We start from the raw sequence: 22,846 nt of genomic DNA, 5'->3' as shown, positions 1-22,846 counted from the left end.
CAGCCTGGAGGTGTGTTTGGGGTCATTGTCCTGTTGAAAAATAAATGATGGTCCAACTAAACGCAAACCGGATGGAATAGCATGCCGCTGCAAGATGCTGTGGTAGCCATGCTGGTTCAGTATGCCTTCAATTTTGAATAAATCCCCAACAGTGTCACCAGCAAAGCACACCCACACCATCACACCTCCTCCTCCATGCTTCACGGTGGGAACCAGGCATGTAGAGTCCATCCGTTCACCTTTTCTGCGTCGCACAAAGACACAGTAGTTGGAAGCAAAGATCTCAAATTTGGACTCATCAGACCAAAGCACAGATTTCCACTGGTCTAATGTCAATTCCCTGTGTTCTTTAGCCCAAACAAGTCTCTTCTGCTTGTTGCCTGTCCTTAGCAGTGGTTTCCTAGCAGATATTCTACCATGAAGGCCTGATTCACACAGTCTCCTCTTAACAGTTGTTCTAGAGATGTGTCTGCTGCTAGAACTCTGTGTGGCATTGACCTGGTCTCTAATCTGAGCTGCTGTTAACCTGCGATTTCTGAGGCTGGTGACTCGGATGAACTTATCCTCCGCAGCAGAGGTGACTCTTGGTCTTCCTTTCCTGGGTTGGTCCGCATGTGAGCCAGTTTCTTTGTAGCGCTTGATGGTTTTTGTGACTGCACTTGGGGACACTTTCAAAGTTTTCACAATTTTTCGGACTGACTGACCTTCATTTCTTAAAGTAATGATGGCCACTCGTTTTTCTTTACTTAGCTGCTTTTTTCTTGCCATAATAAAAATTCTAACAGTCTATTCAGTAGGACTATCAGCTGTGTATCCACCTGACTTCTCCACAACGCAACTGATGGTCCCAACCCCATTTATAAGGCAAGAAATCCCACTTATTAAACCTGACAGGGCACACCTGTGAAGTGAAAACCATTTCAGGTGACTACCTCTTGAAGCTCATCAAGAGAATGCCAAGAGCGTGCAAAGCAGTAATCAAAGCAAAAGGTGGCTACTTTGAAAAACCTAGAATATGACATATTTTCAGTTGTTTCACACTTTTTTGTTATGTATATAATTCCACATGTGTTAATTCATAGTTTTGATGCCTTCAGTGTGAATCTACAATTTTCATGAAAATAAAGAAAACTCTTTGAATGAGAAGGTGTGTCCAAACTTTTGGTCTGTACTGTATATATATATATATATATATATATATGATATAAAAAATAAAAAATCTACACACCCCTGTTAAAATGTCAGGTTTCTGTGATGTAAAAAAAAGGAGACAAAGATAAATCATTTCAAAACTTTTTCCACCTTTAATGTGACCTACACATTAGTGACCTAAACTGTACAACTCAATTGAGAAACAAACTGAAATCTTTTAGGCAGAGGGAAGAAAAAATATAAAAATAAAAGAATATGCTTGCATATTTTGATTTTATTACAGCACTCAGTCTTTTGGGGTATGAGTCTATCAGCATGGCACATTATGACTTGGCAAGATTTGCCCACTCTTCTTTGCAAAAACACTCCAAATCTGTAAGATTGCGAGCGCATCTCCTGTGCACAGCCCTCTTCAGATCACCCCACAGATTTTCAATCAGATTCAGGTCTGGGCTCTGGCTGGGCCATTCCAAAACTTTAATCTTCTGGTGAAGCCATTCCTTTGTTGATTTAGATGTATGATTTGGGTTGTTGTCATGCTGAAAGATGAAGTTCCTCTTCATGTTCAGCTTTCTAGCAGAAGCCTGAAGGTTTTGTGCCAATATTGACTGGAATTTGGAACTGTTCATAATTCCTTGTAGCTTAACTAAGGCCCCAGTTCCAGCTGAAGAAAAACAGCCCCAACGCATGATGCTGCCACCACCATGCTTCGCTGTGGGGATGGTGTTCTTTTGATGATGTGCAGTGTTGTTTTTGCGCCAAACATGTCTTTTGGAATTATGGCCAAAAAGTTCAACCTTGGTATCATCAGACCATAACACCTTTTTTCCACATACTTTTGGGAGACTTCTGATGTGTTTTTGCAAAATGTAGCCTGGCTTGGATGTTTTTCTTCGTAAGAAAAGGCTTTCGTCTTGCCACTTTACGCCATAGCCCAGACATATGAAGAATACGGGAGATTGTTGTCACATTTACCACACAGCCAGTACTTGCCAGATATTCCTGCAGCTCCTTTAATGTTGCTGTAGGCCTCTTGGTAGCCTCCCAGACCAGTTTTCTTCTCGTCTTTTGATAAATTTTGGAGGGACGTCCAGTTCTTGGTAATGTCACTGTTGTGCATTTTCTCCACTTGATGATGACTGCCTTCACTCTGTTCCATGGTATATCTAATCAGGGACGTGCACACATAGGGCTCAAAGGGGACTTGAGCCCCTGCCCCTTTAATGCCCTTTTTTTTGTGTTGTCCAAAGCCCAGGACTGTCTTTAATACGGGCAAAAGGGGCAGCTGCCCAGGGCCCAGTTGTTACTGGGGGGCCCAAAGGCAGCTGCCTCTTGAGCCCCGCTGGCCACTGCCCACAATTTCAATTACATCAATTGGCGTGCCTCGGGGGAGGGGGCCGTCCGCCCCAGGTGTCAGGCTGTCAGCTACAGGGGGGTGCTGTCATGCCTGCCTGTGTGTCAGTAAGGTATAGTATTCTGTCAGAACACCGGCACTCCAGAGCAAACTGTGAGAGAGTGAGAGCTGTGGGAGAAAGGACCTTACATGACATAATCACCATGTGACCAGTAACATTAGCGATATTACTGGTCACATGGCTATGAGGTAATCAAAGGTCCTTTCTTTATTCCAGGACTCAGTGTTGCTACAGCCAGTGTTGCTACAGGGTAGGTAACGTGGGTCGGCAGCGTTCTGCTATCACAGGCACTGGCCGACTATCTGCAGAGTAGGAAGATCAGGGGTGGCTTCTTAGCAGCGTCTGTAGAGGGGAGAGAGTCTGTCAGCGCTGGAGAGGTGGATGTGACTACTGGGGAGGGTCTGAGGATTGTATGCTGGGGGATGCTGTGTGGGATTATATACAGGGGGGGGGCTGTATGAGATTATATACTGGGGCCGGGGGGGCTTCTGTATGGGATTACATACTGGGGGGCTACTGTGTGGGATTATATACTGGGGGGCTGCTCTGTGGGATTATATACTGGGAGGGCTGCTGTGTGGGATTATATACTGGGGGCTGCTGTATGAGATTATATACTGGGGGCTGCTGTATGAGATTATATACTGGGGGGCTGCTGTATGAGATTATATACTGGGGGCTGCTATATGAGATTATATACTAGGGGTGCTGTATACTGTGTGGTGCTATACTGCTCTACTGTATACTGTGGGGTGCTGTATATTGTGGGGTGCTGTATACTGGGTGCTATACTGCTCTACTGTATACTGTGGGGTGCTGTATACTGGATGCTATACTGCTCTACTGTATACTGTGGGGTGCTGTGTACTGGGTGCTGTACTGCTCTACTGTATACTGTGGGGTGCTGTATATTGTGGGGTGCTGTATACTGGGTGCTATACTGCTCTACTGTATACTGTGGGTGCTGTATATTGTGGGGTGCTGTATACTGGGTGCTATACTGCTCTACTGTATACTATGGGGTGCTGTATATTGTGGGGTGCTGTATACTGGGTGCTATACTGCTTTACTGTATACTGTGGGCTGCTGTATACTGGATGCTATACTGCTCTACTGTATAATGTGGGATGCTGTATACTGGGTGCTCTACTGCTCTACTGTATATTGTGGGGTGCTGTATACTGGGTGCTATACTGCTCTACTGTGGGGTGCTGTATACTGGGTGCTATACTTCTCTACTATTGTGGGGGTGCTGTATACTGAGTGCTATACTGCTCTACTGTATATTGTGGGGTGCTGTATACTGGGTGCTATACTGCTCTACTGTATATTGTGGGGTGCCATACTGTATGCTATAGGATGCTATACTGCATACTGTGGGGTGTTATACTATGTATTGCATACTGTGGGGTGCTGTATACTTTAGGGTGCTATACTGCATACTGTGGGGTGCTGGGGTGCACTGTAACGCTAGGGTGAGCCGAGCCCCGGTCTACTTCCTGAACTGCAGAGTAGTGCCCACTTCCAGCCCTGAGCCCAGCTGCCCAGAGCACTGATCCTGAGCCTGCTGGAGTCTTCAGAACTGGAAGTATTTACAGTCATTCACTGTAAGCTATATTATATATAGTGGTGGAGGGCGTGATTGCCTGCTAGGGTGTGGGAAGGCGAGATCCAGGGGGCCCAAGTAAATTCTCACCCAGGGTCCAATCAATATTAACCCCTTATGGACCGGGCTCATTTTCACCTTAGGGACCAGGCCATTTTTTGCAAATCTGACCAGTGTCTCTTTTTGTGTGAATAACTTTAAAACGCTTTTACTTATGCAGGCCATTCTGAGATTGTTTTTTTCGTCACATATTGTACTTCATGACACTGGTAAAATGGAGTAAAAAAAAAAATCTTTTTTATTTATAAAATAATACAAATATTACCCCATTTTACAACAACACCCTGCAAGGTATTCAAAACTGATTTTACAAACTTTGTTAACCCTTTAGGTGTTCCACAAGAATTAATGCAAAATAGAGATAACATTTCAAAATTTCAAATTTTTGGCCAGATTTTCCATTTGAATAAAAAAAAAAATCATTTACAAAGCAAGGGTTAACAGCCAAACAAAACTCAATATTTATAGCCCTGATTCTGTAGTTTACAGAAACACCCCATATGTGGTTGTAAACTGCTGTACGGGCACACGGCAGGGAGCAGAAGGAAAGGAATGCCATACGGTTTTTGAAAAGGCAAATTTTGCTGGACTGTTTTTTTGACACCATGTCCCATTTGAAGCCCCCCTGATTCACCCCTAGAGTAGAAACTCCAAAAAAGTGACCCCATTTTGGAAATTACAGGATTGGGTGGCAGTTTTGTTGGTACTATTTTAGGGTACATATGAGCTTTGGTTACTCTATATTACACTTTTTGTGAGGCAAGGTAACAAGAAATAGCTGTTTTGGCACCGTTTTTATTTTTTGTTATTTACAACATTTATCTGACAGGTTAGATCATGTGGGTATTTTTATAGAGCAGGTTATTAAGGATGCGGCGATACCTAATATGTCATTTTTTTTATTTATGTAAGTTTTACACAATTATTTCATTTTAGAAAAATCATGTTTTAGTGTCTCCATAGTCCGAGAGCCATAGTTTTTTGAGTTTTTGGGCGATTATCTTGGGTAGGGTATGATTTTTGCAGGATGAGATGATGGTTTGATTGGCACTATTTTGGGGTGCGTATGACTTTTTGATCGCTTGCTATTACACTTTTTGTTATGTAAGGTGACAAAAAATGGCTTTTTTTACACAGTTTTTTTTTTTTTACGGTATTCACCTGAGGGGTTAGGTCATGTGATATTTTCATAGAGCAGGTTATTATGGACGAGGCGATACCTAATATATGTAGTGTATATTATTATTTTTATTTTTAATCAGTGACAAATGTGTTTTTTATTTTTTTTTACCCAGACCCGCTTGGTTCTTGAAGATCCAGTGGGTCTGATGGCTGTATAATACAGTACAGTACACTATATAGTGTACTGTACTGTATTTTCACTTTACACTTAGTCTGATCAGCACCATGGAAAGCCGGAAGCCCGTGAAGGCGCCCGGTTGCCATGGTAACCATCACCCACTGCCACAACAGAGCAGCGGGTGATGGGGAGGGAGGGGGGCCCCCTGGCATGGAAGGCAGTGCGATGCCTTCCTGAGGCATCGCCGCTGCCTTCCTGAGGCATCGCCGCTGCCTTCCTGTGACGTGCCTGTGAGATCCAGCCCCCTGGATGAGTAATACACACAGTATTACTCATACAGCCAATGTATTCCAAGTACAGCATAGATACAACATTGTTTTAATTCCGTAATGATCTTATCGTCCATGATTATTAATATTATTAATTTATTTCTACATATACTTTTAATCTTCTCCTTTTTGTGTACTTTTGTGAGATTTGCCATTTTATCAGTATATACTATAGTTTCTATATTTACAGCTATATTTATCCATACCTATTTATTTTTGTATTTATTTATCTATTTCATTTATCTACGTTTTCTGTTTGTTATACAGAATTACCATAGGGAAGTACAAAATTTACGTTTCCAAATATATGTTTCTCCTTTCTTACCTAACCTCTCTTTTAGACTTGATAAAAGGGACTTTAGCACCCCGAAACGCGTTGTCTTACGAATAAATGGAACATTACTGAAACCAAAACACTGTCTTTGATCGGTTGTTTCGTGCGCCCCCAGCAGTCCACACGCTCCACTTAAGGTTCAGCGTACTTCTCTTCATTTCCATTACCCTAGTGGCAAGGTGGCTCTTGCCCAAGGTGTTAGGACGAATCTTGGCTGCACCAACCATCTCTTATCTACACTCGATCTCCATTGCAGTTGCATCCAATTGATGCAACCGCAATAGGTGAGCAAACCATTTATTTTATTAGAGATTTGTTTTGTTGAATTTACTTACCCTATGAGCGCCTTCTCTATCCCATCGGCCATTATCTGCAATACAGAAGTATCGGAATGCATTGTAAAGGGGATTAGACCCCCAAAAGTTCAAGTCTCAAAGTGGGACAAAAAATAAAGTGAAAAAAAAAGTTGAAAAAAATAAAGTTTCCCCCCCCCCAAGTTTAAAGTAAAAATAAACAAAAATTAAATTTTCCCCAAATAAGGTTAAAAAAAATTGGTAAAAAATAGGGGAAAAAATATACATATTAGGTCCGTATCGACCGGCTTTATAAACATATCACATGACCTAACCCCTCAGATGAACACCGTAAAAAATAAAAACTGTGCTAAATAAATCATTTTTTTGTCACCTTACATCACAAAAAGTACAACAGCAAGCGATCAAAAAGGAGTTTGCCCACCAAATTAATACCAATCTAACCGTCACCTCATCCCAAGGTAATCGCCCAGAAACTGAAAAAATTATGGCTCTCAGACTATGGAAACACTAAAACATGATTTTTTTACTTAAAAAATGAAATCATTGTGTAAAATTTACATAAATAAAAGAAAAGTATACATATTAGGTATCGCAGCATCCGTGACAACCTGGTCTATAAAAATATCACTTGATCTAACGAATGTTGTAAATGACAAAAAATAAAAACGGTGCCAAAACAGCTATTTCTTGTTACCTTGCCTCACAAAAAGTGTAATATAGAGCAACCAAAAATCATATGTACCCTAAACTAGTACCAGTAATACTGCCACCCTATCCCATAGTTTCTAAAATGGGGTCACTTTTTGGGAGTTTCTACTCTAGGGGTGCATCAGGGGGGCTTCAAATGGGACATGGTATAAAAAAAAACAGTCCAGCAAAACCTGCCTTCCAAAAACCGCATGGCATTCCTTTCCTTCTGCGCCCTGCCGTGTGCCCGTACAGCGGTTTACGACCACATATGGGGTGTTTATGTAAACTACAGAATCAGGGCCATAAATATTGAGTTTGGTTTGGCTGTTAACCCTTGCTTTGTAACTGGAAAAAAAATTATTAAAATGGAAAATCTTCCAAAAAAGTGAAATTTTGAAATTGTATCTCTATTTTCCATTTATTCTTGTGGAACACCTAAAGGGTTAAAATCAGTTTTGAATACCTTGAGGGGTGTAGTTTCTTAGATGGTGTCTTTTTTATGGAATTTCTACTCTAGGGGTGCATCAGGGGAGCTTCAAATGGGACATGGTGTCAAAAAAACCAGTCCAGCAAAACCTGCCTTCCAAAAACCATATGGCATTCCTTTCCTTCTGCACCCTGCCGTGTGCCCATACAGCAGTTCACCAAAATCAATTTTGAATACATTGAGGGGTGTAGTTTATAGAATGGAGTCATTTTTTTGGTGGTTTCTTTTATGTAAGCCTCGCAAAGTGACTTCAGACCTGAACTGGTCCCTAAAAATTGGGTTTTTAAAAAATTCAGAAAAATTTCAAGATTTGCTTCTAAACTTCTAAGCCTTGTAACATCCCCAAAAAATAAAATATCATTCCCAAAATGATCCAAACATGAAGTAGACATATGGGGAATGTAAAGTAATAACTATTTTTGGAGGTATTACTATGTATTATAGAAGTAGAGAAATTGAAACTTGGAAATTTGCAATTTTTAAAAAAAATTGGGTAAATTTGGTATTTTTTATAAATAAAAAATAATAATTTTGACTTCATTTTACCAGTGTCATGAAGTACAATATGTGACGAAAAAACTATCTCAGAATGGCCTGGATAAGTCAAAGCGTTTTAAAGTTATCAGCACTTAAAGTGACACTGGTCAGATTTGCAAAAAATTGCCAAGTCCTTAAGGGGAAATAGGGCTGAGTCCTTAAGGGGTTAAGGCTAGTGCAGGGGCTTCCTGAGTAGCTGACGTGCGTGACGCACGTCTACTACGTCACGTGACCCCCATCCTAGCGGGATTAATGCAGGGGAGCAAGCGTCGGCCTGTGTGACTCCGTCTGCTTCCTAAGTTCCTTTAGTGTCTGTCTGCCCTCAGTACCCGCCCTGGTAATATATTGTATATAATTTAAAGTCCAGGAACAAAACAAGTATGCAAAGGAACAATAGTTGTAGTGCTTTGTCCCTTTGTATACTTATGGTTGTAGTGCGTTGTCCCTTTGCATACTGGGGGTTGTAGTGCTTTGTCGCTTTGCATATTAGAGTCTATAGAGTCTTATAATGATATCACTCATTTTACCATAATATGTACGGTGAAACCAAAAAAGTAATATTTGTGGATTCTGTCGTATTTACAATTACAGTATAAAAAACTTCATGGAGAACAAGGTAGGACTTCTAGAAAAGTAAGCTTTTTAAAAAAAAAAATTTGGGGGGAAATTAGTGCCCTTTTCTTTTTACTTAAGTTCCTGCCCTTCAAAATGTCTGTGCACGTCCCTGTATCTAATGCCTCGGAAATTCTTTTGTACCCTTCTCCTGACTGATACCTTTTAACAATGAGATCCCTCTGATGCTCTGGAAGCTCTCTGTGGACCATGGCTTTTGATGCGACTAAGAAAATTTCAGGAAAGACCAACTAGAGCAGCTGAACTTTATTTGGGGTTAATCAGAGGCACTTTAAATGATGGCAGGTGTATGCTGACTCCTATCTAACATGATTTTGAATGTGATTGCTTAATTCTGAACACAGTTACATTCCCAGTTATAAGAGGGTGTGCACACTTATGCAACCACATTATTTTTTTTTTTTTGTTTGTTTTCTTCCCTCCACCTAAAAGATTTCAGTTTGTTTATCAATTGAGTAGTACAGTGTATAGGTTACATTAAAGGTGGAATAAGTTCTGAAATGTTTTTTTTTTGTCTCATTTTTTTCATCACAGAAACCTGACATTTTAACAGGGGTGTGTACACTTTTTATATCCACTGTATATATACACCTGTGTGTGTGTGTGTGTGTGTATGTATGTATGTATGTATGTATGTATAAATGCAGTATTTTTTATTATTAGGACTCTGTTGAGTTGGGGAAAAGGTATTTTTCAAATCCGCTTCCCACGATAAGAAGGGAGCCGACTTGACAAAGGACTCCCTGTCACCCAAATATGACCTATCGGTATAGCATTTGCCAAGGACCATTGTTTTAGAAGCTGTAGATTCCCTTTATTTTTGAACGTAGGGTTCTTGTTCAAAAAATGCCTGATTCTTAGGTATTTGTAAAATTCTTGATGTGGTATGTTGTATATTGTTTGTAGTTCTTTGAAGGAATTTAAGGAAGATTGAGTCAGTAGGTCTCCCACTTTATCAATACATCTCTCTTTCCAGGACTTTAAAGACAAGTCTGGAATAAGTCTTTGTAGGTAATCGACCAGCGTAAGATGAGCCATAGGGATCGGTGTACCTTTCCCTTTTTCATGGTAGGTCTTCCAAAGGGCTACAGAGGTGGAGATGAAAGGGGATATAGAGCTAGAAAAACCTTCATGCAGAGATGTCATAAGTAGTGCCTGCAAATTCTGCGCTGGAGCTTGTGTTTGCTCAATATGTACCCAATGTTTGTCTAAATCCCCCACCCACCAGTCCCTCAGGGTACTTTCACACTAGCGTTTTTCTTTTCTGGTATTGAGTTCCGTCACAGGGGCTCAATACTGGAAAAAAACTGATCAGTTTTATCCTGATGCATTCTGAGTGGAGAGCATTCCGTTCAGTATGCATCAGTTCACTCCCTCTTACGTTTTTTGGCCGGAAAAATACCGCAGCATGCTGTATTTTTCTCTCCGACCCACAATCCTGAACACTTGCCAGAATGCCAGATCTGGCATTCATTTCCATTGAAATGTATTAGTGCCGCATTGATGGATCCGTTCTTCTGATCCGTGCATGCGCAGACCTTTAAATCTGTGAAAAAAAATGCCGGATCTGTTTTTCCGGGTGACACCAGAGAGACGGATCCGGTATTTCAATGCATTTGTCAGACGGATCCTCATCCGAATCTGTATGACAAATGCAATCTGTTTGCGTCCGGAATGCTGGATCTGGCAGGCGGTTCCGGCAACGGAACCGCCTGCCGGAATCCTCTGCTGCAAGTGTGAAAGTACCCTCAGTTGGTTAATTCTCGAGGCTAGATGGTAATCAAAAATATAGGTAGACTCAAACCACCACATCGTCTATATCTACTCATAATGCTTTTAGCTATACGTGGTTTTCCTTTTTTCCAGATTAATTTGTTTAACACTCTATTGGTGGAGTTGAAGAAGGAAGTAGGGAGCGATATAGGAATGGTCCTAAACAAATACAACAGCTTAGGGAGCTTATGTTTTTTAAAAGCAGCAATGCGACCCAGTCATGATATTTCCGTCTTAGCCATATTATCTAGATCTGCCTGTAATGACGAAAGGAGGGGAGGGAAATTAGCTCTACCTAGACTCTGGGGGGTAGAGGTGACCCGGAAACCCAAGTACTGCCCTTCAGACTCCTGACAGTCTAATGGGAATTGCATCTTTAGATGCACCAATAACTTATGTGGTAACCAGAAGGGAAGAGCCTGAGATTTACCTTCATTTACTTTATAATATGAGAGGGCTCCATATGAGCGGATGATTCTCATCACTGAGTTTAAGGATAATGCAGGGTTTGTTAGAGTGAGGATTATATCGTCCGCATAAAGTGACAGGCGGTGTTATCTGTCCCCGATCTGCACCCCCTCTATGTCAATTGCCTGGCGGATTGCTTGAGCTAAAGGCTCCAGTGATAGTATAAATATGAGGGGCGACAGGGGGCATTCCTGTCTCGTGCCATTTGATAAAGTGAATGGGTCAGATAATACTCCATTGGCCAGTACTCGGGCAGACGGCCTAGTATATAGAGCTTTAATAGCTGTTATCATTTGTTCTGGGAAGCCCATAGTACAGAGCACTGAGAAAACAAATGACCAGTTCACCCTGTGAAATGCCTTCTCAGTGTCCAAGGTGACAAACAACGCAGGCACTGAAGACCGGTTGATTAAATCAATTAGGTTTAGAACTAGAGTTATCTGTAATCTGTCTTCCCTGCACAAATCCAACCTGGTCGGGGGCCACTAATGATGGTATGATTTTGGCCAGTCTGTTCGCAAGTAATTTTGCATAGATCTTGAGGTCAGTGTTCGACAAAGGAATTGGTCGTAAGTTTTGTGGGACCGATGGTCCTTTTCCTGGTTTTGGCAGAGTTACAATAACCGCCTCCAACATTTCGTTGAGCATCTTTCCCGTTGTCATGGCACAGGACAGGTTTGCATGAAGGTGGGGGGCTAGAATCTTTGAATATACCTTGTAATAGGAGTTGGAGAGGCCATCCAGGCCAGGGCTTTTATGGTGAGGTAGTTGTCCTATTATACGGGAGATCTCCTGTGGCATTATAGGATTACCTAAGGAGTCTTGTTGCTGTTTATTAAGGGATGGCAATGCTAGGGATGTGAGAAAATCCTCAGTCTCCTGGGGTGATACCGGATTAAAGCCTGATTACTTCGCTAGGTTGTAAAGTTGAGAATAATATGACATAAATCTATTGGCAGCAGACTTAGGGTCATAAATCTTTTGGGATTTTGAGGCATCAATGCGTGATCTCAGGGCTTTGGATTTAATTATTTTTGCTAATAGGCTACCAGCCTTGTTTGCTTGGGAGTAGTACATAGCTATAACCTTCTTCAGTGAAAGTTCATATTTATGTAGAAAACTTTCTCTAAGTGTCATTCTGAGGGCTCTCAGTTTTTCTGAAACCTCAATTGATGGGGAGGATTTGTTTAGGGATTCGGTTGTATGAATTTGTGAGAGAAGATCTGTTTGGAGTTTCTCCCTTTGTTTTTTATCTCTGTGCCCTATTTTAATGAGAATGCCCCTGATGAAGGCCTTGTGTGCCACCCACACTACTGTGGAATTTGACACTGACGCAGCATTAAACTGGAAGTATTCTTCTAGTGCTTGGGACACCTCAGTCTGGTAGTGGGTATTTGCAAGCACATAATCATTTGCTCTCCAGATCGGATTTGGTGGAATTGTTCAGTAATATCTAGTTATACCAGCGCATGGTCCAACCAGGTGATCTGACCTATACTGGAGTTTGCAGCAACTGATAGGGTTCCCCTATCCACTAGGATTAGGTCAATGCGTGAATAGGAATAATGGGAAGGCGAAAAGTAAGAATAATCTCTTTCAGAGGCGTGGTGTATGTGCCAAACATCGTATAAGGAGTATTTTAGTAGAGTGTGTGTTAAAGAGTGGGGGTTGTTTTCTAGATGAGGTGGAGGAATCTTGAGAGGGGTCAGGGACCATGTTGAAGTCACCGCATATGATAACCCTACCTTTTTGCATAGACTGTACTTTTTTGAATAGTCTGTTCAGAAAGTGTTGTGGTTTCACATTGGGGACATAAATCCCTATTAACATATATAACACATTATTTAGATAGCATACATGGATGATATACCACCCTCCTGGGTCGATGGTAGAATTCTTGATTGCCAGTAGGACTCCCCGCCTTTTCTCCACACCATGAGTCTGGAGAATAACAGGGAAGCAATTATGTTTTATCCTATCAGCGTCTTCAGAAATTATATGGGTCTCTTGGGCACAAAAGATATCACATTTGAGTGAGAAGGCCTACTTCCACATCATACGGCGTTTGTAAGGGCTGTTTAAGCCACGTACATTCAGAGAACCAAGTTTTAGCAGCATGGTAAAAGAGATACTGCTAGAACAGATAGGAGCATGCCTGAGGTGGAGGTACACTAATTTCTGGGAAGTAATACATGTATATACTGCAGTGTATAGGCAAAGCTCTACCGACAATTAACTTAAAAGGACATAATGGAACAGAAAACATGAATAGCATAAAATGCAAAAGGTATAAAGAAAGAGCAAGAGGCCTATGAAGGTGCCTCTTATGAACTTGTGGGGAAAGTTCAGTCATGCACACCGAGGGAGGGGATACTTATCAGCTCACATAGTGTCTAGAAGTCATGTATTGTAGAGCCCTTCAACGGTTCTTCTTTCTTTGCTCTCCACCAGGTGCTCATTTTCATTCATGATATGCGGGTGGTTCTTGGTAATTTGTGTTTCGTCCACAGCGATGTTCCATGAGGCCAGCACCGCCTTGCCTTCCTCCATCGATCTTATCACCACGATGGAGCCATTTCTATGAACTAGGAGCTTAACTGGGAATCCCCAGCGGTAGGCAATGGAATGTGCTCTCAGAGCTGATGTGATAGGTGCCAGATTGCGGCGTAGTTGAAGGGTAGGCGCTGAAAAGTCAGCATACAATTTGATTGACTGATAGGGGGCCGGTAGGACCTCCATTTTTCTGGCATGGGTCAGGATTCCTTCTTTGATGTGGTAGAAGTGGATTCTAGCCAGTACATCCCTCTGGACTTCTTCAGACAGGTGTTTCGGCTTAGCTATCCTGTGAGCTCTGTCTATGATGATATCTTGCTCCTTGCACAATGGTAAGAACAGCTTTATTAGCCCTTGTATATATTCTTGGAGACCTGCTGGCGGAACGCTCTCTGGCACCCCCCGCAATTTCAGGTTGTTCCTGCGGGATCGATCTTCCAGGTCCGCCACTTTGGCTCTGAGCTGTGCTACCTCTTCTGACAGGAGGTCATGGGAGTCAATGGGATTATTGTAGGAAGCCACAAACTCCCCTATCTTATATTCTACATGTTGTACTGTGTTCCCTAACTCTGCAATGGAGGATTAGATCGTCACAATTAGTTGGGATAAATGCTCTGTCATAGATTGGTTAAAAGCTAGCAGCATGTCTTTCAATAGGTTCCTGATGCTGGTTTGTCATTTGTGGGGTACTGTTGCAGAACCTCTGTCAGTGAGAGGGTGTCTTTTTGGATGGTGTGCGAGTAGTCGCCATTTCCCGCATTGGGAGACTCCTGCCTCCTAGGCCTCTGCTTTGCTGGGCTGGCAGTGAGGGAGGCCCGCGCTCTGTTTACCACTGGTTGCGAACTCGGCTCAGCGGCACTTCTCCTCATCTGGCTAGCTGCGTCTCCGCCAGACGTCGCATGCTGCAGGGACATTTCTGCGTGTTCTGGGCTCGGCTGCTGGAATCCACCGCCGTCCATGCTGTGCGGGGAACAGGATTCCGAGGACTTGTTCGGACTGGAATTTGGTGAGGTAGGTGTGCAGTTACCCCCAGAGCCATCTTTGCCCCGCTCCTGGCCAAAGAAGAAGTCCAGCTTCCCTTGTGGTTTCAGACTTTTCTTCCCTCTGGTCATCATGACGGTAAGTTGGGTGCACTGGTGAGTGCCTTTTGGGTTTGTACAGCAGTGTTTGAAGGGGGTCTTGCACCATGGAACGCTTTACATGAGCAGGAGCTCTGAATCAGGCTGCCATGTCCTTTGGCTGCTCAGCCACCGATATTGCCTTTTCTTGGGACAGGTGTTCCGCCTAAACAGGGTCAGGGTCTTTTATGCCCATTGAGACTGGTTATATGTTGATTAAAGTTATGTTTTAAGCAAGTCATCACCTTTCTGTGGGGAAATACAACCACTTGATTGTCCAGAAAAATGTTCTATCTAATGGAACCGGTGTTCCCAAAAAATAGGTTCTGTGACACATTGAAATATTATATCCTGTTATCTCTTTTCAAGTAGGGAAAGTGTGTTAGCGGAGGCAGAATAGCTGACAAGTCACATAGTGACATGGAGGAAAAACACTTTTAATAGTTGACTTTCTATCCCTGGCTAAAATATGATAGCCTTAAATAAGTGCTTATGACCTCTCAGTAGTTTAGAGATAAGGTTTAGATGACTGGCACAAAGTGAAAGTACCAATCACAGTTAACCCTTTGTGACAGAACAGCTCAATATTTTTAATAAAGGCCCATTTAATAATCATTCAAAAATGAGTAACATGCCATCATTAAAAAAAAATTGCCTCCAAAGGTGTACATAGCCTTTAAGTTTTCATACACTTTAGACAGCTATTTCTCATGCATGCTTTCTCCTGTATGCTTGCAATCTTGACCAAGCTGTGTTTTGGTTAGTTTTTTTCAAGCCGAGAGACTTATATCCAGTGGGAGCAATAGATCAGGCATGTTGAAATCTAAAATGCCTAATCATTATGTACCCCTACTCAAAATATTTCCTACTAGGAAAGATTAGATGACTGCCAAAATAAGCAAACTTTTAACTAATGTGTATGGCCAGCTTTATGCTGTACACTTATAGAAATGATTGACTTCACTATCTGAGGGTATTTACTGGGGTGAGAGCTTGTTTCGCTGACAGCTACTTAATGTGAATGGCCAGGCTAATTGAAGATGTAAGCTTTAGATTTAATCAGAAACAGGCAAAGCCAATCTTTCACCCCTCAGTAAAATTTGCTGGAAAAAAGAAAAAAATAAAGAAAAAAGGGACAGCTCAAAGGGACCTTAAAACTGTTATTGTCATTTTGTCCTGAGTTTAGCTCCAGAAGAGTGGGCACTACCTGCTCTCACATTCAGAAGCACTTTCTGTAGCCCCAAATTCTGCTTCTAACCTCTGTTTGCTCTGTCCTAGCTTTACAGGGCCAGTTAGACCAGTAAATGTTGAGGCTTCTAACAAGAAATAAAAAATATTTGCACCCGTTGCTCTCTCTGCCCGGGGATCCGTGGTCACTAGAGTTATAATGAGGATCATTTCCTGGAACGTCAAGGGGCTGCGCTCACTGCAGAAACGTTCCAAAATTTTGCGACATTTAAAACGTTTGCAGCCTGATATAGTTCTCCTACCGGAGACCCATCTGGATGAAAAGGATTTATTTCAATTAAAGAAGTTTTGGGTGGGCTCTGTTTATGGATCCTTGGCCAGAGAGCGCAGGGCAGGAGTGCTTACACTGCTCCACAAGCACTTTTCGGAAACGGTGATCTCGGAATCTCATGATAGTGAGGGTAGATGGCATGGGTTACTGTTTGAATTTGAAGGAGCTTCATATAGTATTCACAATGTCTATGCCCCAAATGATAACAATATACTTTTTTACGCTCTTCTAGAGAACAGACTGCACGCAGATGGGACTCCTAATAGGATTGTGGGTGGCGACTTTAATTCAGTTGCCTCTGTTATGGAAGACTGGAAAAGAGCTGAGGGGGCTGAGGGTGCACTGAGACTCTCTGACAGGGTCTTACAACCTTTTATGGCCTCCACGGGCCTATATGATACATGGTATTCCCTACACCCTGATGATAGGGAATATACGCATTTTTCCCATGCACACAATGCTTGGTCTCGAATAGATTATCTTTTTGTGTCTTCACATATGTCCTCTAGGGTAGTCTCCTCGGAGATCCATGAGCTACTTATCTCTGATCACTCACCTATTTCCATATTTGCAGAATACATACCCAAGAGGGACAGATTTTTTTTGTGGCGTTTTCCTTTGTTACTGGCCAAAGACGAAAACTTCAAGGATATTCTGCGAGGTTGGTGGCTGGAGTTCCAGGGGGACAGCCCTCGGGGTGCATCAGATATTTCGATCCACTGGGAACCTGCTAAAGCAGTCCTGAGAGGTTGGATAATTAGTTATGTGAGGAACTTGCGCAAAGTGGTTGCCCAGCAATATCAGGAAGCTAGCACAGCTCTCCGACTAGCGTACACAAATTTTCTTCAGGCGGCCACGGTTCAGAATAAGGATACCTGGCTGGCAGCTAGAAGTAATTTTGAATTGTGGGTTGTAGAGTACCAGACTGATCTTTTCCGATTTGGGAATAAGTCGGGCAAAATGTTAGCGAATTTAGCCAGGGGCAGGAGGGTTCCCACGGTTATTACATCATTAAAGGATGAGGGTGGAGTTTCACATACGAACCCTAAACTGATTAACAAACTGCTAGGAAAGTATTATGAGCGGCTCTATCGGGACACTCGGGGGGGGGGGTGAATGTTTTTTATCCACGATCAAGCTACTGTCCTTGACGGCGGGACAGCAGGGGATCCTAAACACCAAAATATCTCCTGAGGAGATTCTGTACACTATACGCTCTTTGCATAATGGAAAAGCACCAGGCCCTGATGGGTTTTCAGGAAAATTTTATAAGGTGTTACAAGACCATCTCGCCCCCCACCCTAGTTGAATACTTTAATCACCTTTTACGGGCGATTTTCCTGTCCATGTTAATGTGGCTTACATTAAATTGATACTGAAGCCTAATAAACACCCGTAGGACCCGGGCTCCTATCGCCCGATCTCACTCAGGATCTTAAGATTTTGACTAAGATCTTGGATGATAGACTGAGCCTCCTGATGCCCACCCTGATAGGTCCCTCGCAAGTGGGTTTTATAAAGGATCGTTCAGGGGTGGCAAATATTAGGTGCTAGCAGCCTTGGATTGGGTTCGGCGCTGCCCCCTGCCAGACACAGCCTCCATTTTGTTGGCTTTAGATGCGGAAAAAGCTTTTAATTCGCTTCGATGGGACTGGCTGGGGGCGGTGCCGGATAGATTCAAGATTTTTGGGGATATCCTTTTTACAGGGGCTTTATGCAAGCCCCGATGCATGAATTCATACGGGAGGGTTTCTATCCCCATTTTTCCCCTTCAGAGAGGAACCAGACAGGGGTGCCCGCCCTCCCCTCTCCTTTTCGACTTGGCTATTGAGCCCCTGGCCAGATTCCTAGAGGACTCTGAGCTTTACTCGGGAATCACAGTAGGTAAAAAGAATGTAAAACTGGCTTTATACGCCAATGACTTATTGCTCTTTATGTCTACCCCCGAGCAGCATTTGGGCCCCTTGATGGATCTCCTCCACCGTTTTGGGTCTTTCTCGGGCTATAAAATCAATTCCTCTAAGAATGAGGTCCTAGAGTTACACACTACAATTGGCAGATGGCATTCACTTCCCTTATCCCTCCTAGGTAGGTGTCAGCTCATCAAAATGATGAGCCTCTCTAAATTACTCTACCCCCTTCAAACCCTCCCGATTCTATTGAAACATGCTGATGTTACTGCTTTAAATAGGACGTTTACCACCTTCTTGTGGTCTGGCCGACGACCCCGCATCTCTCTTTCAAAACTCATGCTTTGGAAACCAGAGGGAGGGGTGAAATTCCCGAACATAAGAGGGTACAATATCTCCTGCCTTTTGAGGCACATTTCTGATTAGGTACACCATACAGACCATTTTTCCAATAGAGAGCTGGAGCAAAATTTTGTGGCCCCGTGGAATCTAGTGGCCTGCCTCCATTCAAATCTGACTTTGCTTCCCAGAGACATCAAAACCTTAATTTTGCTAAGAGACATGGTGGCAGCCTGAAAGGCAATAAGGAAAACATTTGGCCTGTCCCATTTGATTTCTAAATTAATGCCACTGTGGGAACATCCGGAGTTCCCCCAGGGGAACCAAACAGGACTTTCTGCACTATGGGTATCTAAAGGGGTAGTTGGGGTGGAACATCTAATGCACCTGGAGGAGAAGCGATGGCTGACTCCTACGGAATTGAAGGAAAAGTATGCTGTGCCAGATTCTCATTTCCTACTGATTATGCAGATTTTGGGTTTTTATAAGCACAGATTGCGAGATTTATCGAGAGAGGCGGTTACGAACTCCTTTCATGATATTCTCAGTTCACCTCAAACAGTGTCGCTCTCAAGGTTATACAGGCCACTTTCTGGAAATTTAACAAAAGCTAAGCCATCCACTCTGTTTAAGAAATGGGAACACATTACCATGGATGATGAGATCGGGGAAAAAATCTTGGAGGGCTGGGGTAAGGTCCGCCGGTGTGTGATAGGCGAAACATGGCGAGAAACATACTTCAAAATGATGCACCACACAATTTATGGTTTCAATTTTCCAGCCTTTCCCCAATTCCCGGATTGCATCACTCATTGTCCTAACTGTAACGTGCCAGCAACTGACTTTTGGAATGGCATATGGACGTGTGCCAAGGTATCTCACTTCTGGGACAGTGTGTTGTCTTATATTAAGGAACATTGGCTCTTGGACTTGCCTATGGAGCCTCAGGTCTTGGTGTTTGACTATATACGCCTCGAAAAGGATCAGTCCGGCCATCCTACCAAGATCCCGATTATCCTGCATTCCATATTGTTGATAGCCAAACGGGTTCTGCTGCAACGCTGGCTCGTAAATACCATGCCAGACATTGGTGTGGTGATCTTTGAATTGAAGTTTCTGAGAGGGTTTGAAAGGGTGGAGGCAGAAAGATACAAGGAGTGCTCGGCCTCAAAAAATTTCACCAAATGGCAGACTTTCATCATTGCTCACCTTAACCCCACAAAGATCACTGAGCTAGTCAAATCTTTTCAGTACAACCCCTGGTATCTCAAATCCTCTCTATGTGGTACTTTGGGTCCTCTAGCAGTGTAGCCCTGCCCACCCTACCCCACTATCCCTTTTTCCTGCTTCCTTCCCGTCTTTTGTTTTTGATAATTGTTCTATTAAAAGTGCAGCCAGACAAGATTTTTGAGACTCACAGTCAACTGAATACTGTACCGATTTATTTGTACTTGACGTATAGACATAGGAGACTTATATGTCTTGTTTTATCTGGACATTGTATTGTCACCTTATTGATTTGTTTTCAATAAAAAGAATTAAAAAAAATATACAAATCCAGATCCTCTGACTTATTACTACTGATATTAATACTCAAACATTTAAAGTGTTACAAGTATAAAGCACATTATATCAAATGTATAAAGGCTCACATATAATGGCTAGAAAGTTAAATAGATTCTTAACGATACTTTCAAGTATCCAAAATGTATTGTGAACATTGCAAAGACATTTAAAAAAATAGAAACAAACAGGCAAAATACTACAAAAACATTAATGAGTAATATATACATAGGAACACATATACATGATCTGGTGCATTACTTTTTATTCCTTGACATTGTGTCAGGTATAATACGTTATCAGTTACATCTGGTAAAAGTTTTTGCCTTCACAAATTCTTTTGCAAGTTGGTTCAGGATTTGAAATATGGAAAGCAGTTACTAGTTATGGGAGAATTTATGCTTGGCCTAGGTGCAGAGACTTGATGACATATTTTATATTTTTATATTTTTTCCCTTTGTTGGGATTTGTTGCGTTTTTTAGATAATGAGCTGTTATAATATGGGTTTATCAAATTTTTATAGCTAAGATGTTATCCTTTACGGTAGTTCCCCAACATCTGGTACAGTCCTGAGTTCTAATGTGAAATATGGAGCTTGATATCGGTCATAGGATTTTCGTGAAGGCCGTCTTGTTACAGTGTTACTCTCTTCTTTAGGTACAGACTTCCATTAGAGCATAGCTGGAGGAATAAAAAAAAAATCATGCTTTGAGATCAAAAGTAGGTAACCATATCTTTTTATACCAGCAGATTATTCACAAATGAAGACCAGTCTAGACATATCGATACTCTTATTACAGGTTTAGCATCATACTGGTAGTATTTGGCTCTATTATCATAGTATTTCAATAGCTTTTGGCATAGAATTTACAAGGGAAATGTAATTTAACAGTTTGCAATAATGAGTAATCTGGATTATGAGAAAAAAAAAATTCTCATCATATTGAGGTGTGAGGGAAACTTAAAGGGGATGTCTGGTTTCCTATATTGATGACCTATCCTCAGGATAAGTCATCAATATCAGATCAGAGGGGGTCCAAATCCCAGAAATCCTGCTAGTCAGCTGTTTGAAGAGAAAGCAGAGCTTGTGTGAGCGCTGCCTTGTCTTCACTGTTTACTGCTCGCTGTCGACATTGTTGCAGCGAGCAGTGTGCTCAGTCCCATTCACTTCAATGGGAAGAAGCAGTTGTACTCCGTTCTGCTCCTTCTGTCTGCTCCCAAAAATGCATCTATTGTATTGGCACACTTGTAATGCCCCTATTAGAGATGAGCAAATTTCTGCTTATGAAATTAGTTCACACTTCGTTTGGTGGTAAAGTTCTCCCCTGTATAATGGAAACAGGACAGATCTGTTTTGCAGCCCATAGACTTGAATGCCTTTCCGTTATGCAGTCCGTCATGGAATTGCGTTATTGTCCGTGGTAACGGAATCCATAATGCAATTCACCTTTTACCAGCAAACGAAGTGTGAACGAATTTCAAAATATGAAATTTGCTCATCTCTAGCCCCTATTAAATAGTTAGCACATTATTTAAACCACATAGTGAATGGCATAAAAATGGCCAAATCCCCCTTTAAAAAAATAAAAATTAATCATTAGTTTATATGCACTTCAGAAATGTTTCAGTAAAAAAATAAAATAAAAAATACTCCAGAAAATATAAGCCCATATACAGCTATATCAACAGAAATATCCCCCAAAAATTATGGCTCTTGGAATGCAGCGACATGGAAACTATTTTTGTTTCTATGAAATACTATTTGTGTGAAAACGTAGTAAATCATTAAATAAAAAAACTCTACATATTTGGCATCTCCATAATCATACTGACCCAGAACACAAAGGTTATTTCTGTTGCATGGGAAATGGTGCAAATAGAAAACGTAAAAATATATTAAAATTCTGTTTTATTCCATTACCCCAATAGGTTAATAAAAGTTATATGTACCCCAAAATGGTGTAATTGAAAAGTACAATTCATCCTGCAAAAATCAAGCCCTCTCACAGCTACATAAAAAGTTATGTCTCTAAATGCAGCAGTGCACGCATGAAAAAAACTACCTTTCCTTAATGTCAGATTAGGCCCGGTCCTTAAGGCCCCTTTCACACGGGCCAGTTTTCCGCGCGGGTGCGATGCGTGAGGTGAACGCATTGCACCCGCACTGAATCCTGACCCATTCATTTCTATGGGGCTGTTCACATGAGCGGTGATTTTCACGCATCACTTGGGCGTTGCGTGAAAATCGCAGCATGCTCTATATTCAGCATTTTTCACGCAACGCAGGCCCTATAGAAGTGAATGGGGCCGCGTGAAAATCGCAAGCATCCGCAAGCAAGTGCGGATGCGGTGCGATTTTCACGCATTGTTGCTAGGTGACGATCGGGCTGGGGACTCGATCTGTAGTATTTTCCTTTATAACATGGTTATAAGGGAAAATAATAGCATTCTGAATACAGAATGCAAAGTAAAATAGTGATGGAGGGGTTAAAAAAATAAAAAAAAATTAACTCACCGAGTCGACTTGATCGCGTAGTTGCGGATCTCTGTCTTCTTATGCAATCTTGAGCTGCCGGCTAAGGACCTGTGGTGACGTCACATCACATGATCCAATCATGTGATGAACCATGTGATTGGACCATAGTGACGTCACCACAGGTCTTTTGCCAGGTCCTGAAGATAGAACAAAGACCGGCAGCTATGGAGCAGGTAAGTAAACTTTGTTTTAGTTTTTTAACCCCT

Source organism: Bufo gargarizans, chromosome 7 (assembly GCF_014858855.1).
Source record: "Bufo gargarizans isolate SCDJY-AF-19 chromosome 7, ASM1485885v1, whole genome shotgun sequence".
NCBI lineage: Eukaryota > Metazoa > Chordata > Amphibia > Anura > Bufonidae > Bufo > Bufo gargarizans.
Note: the sequence above shows the minus strand (reverse complement) of the source record.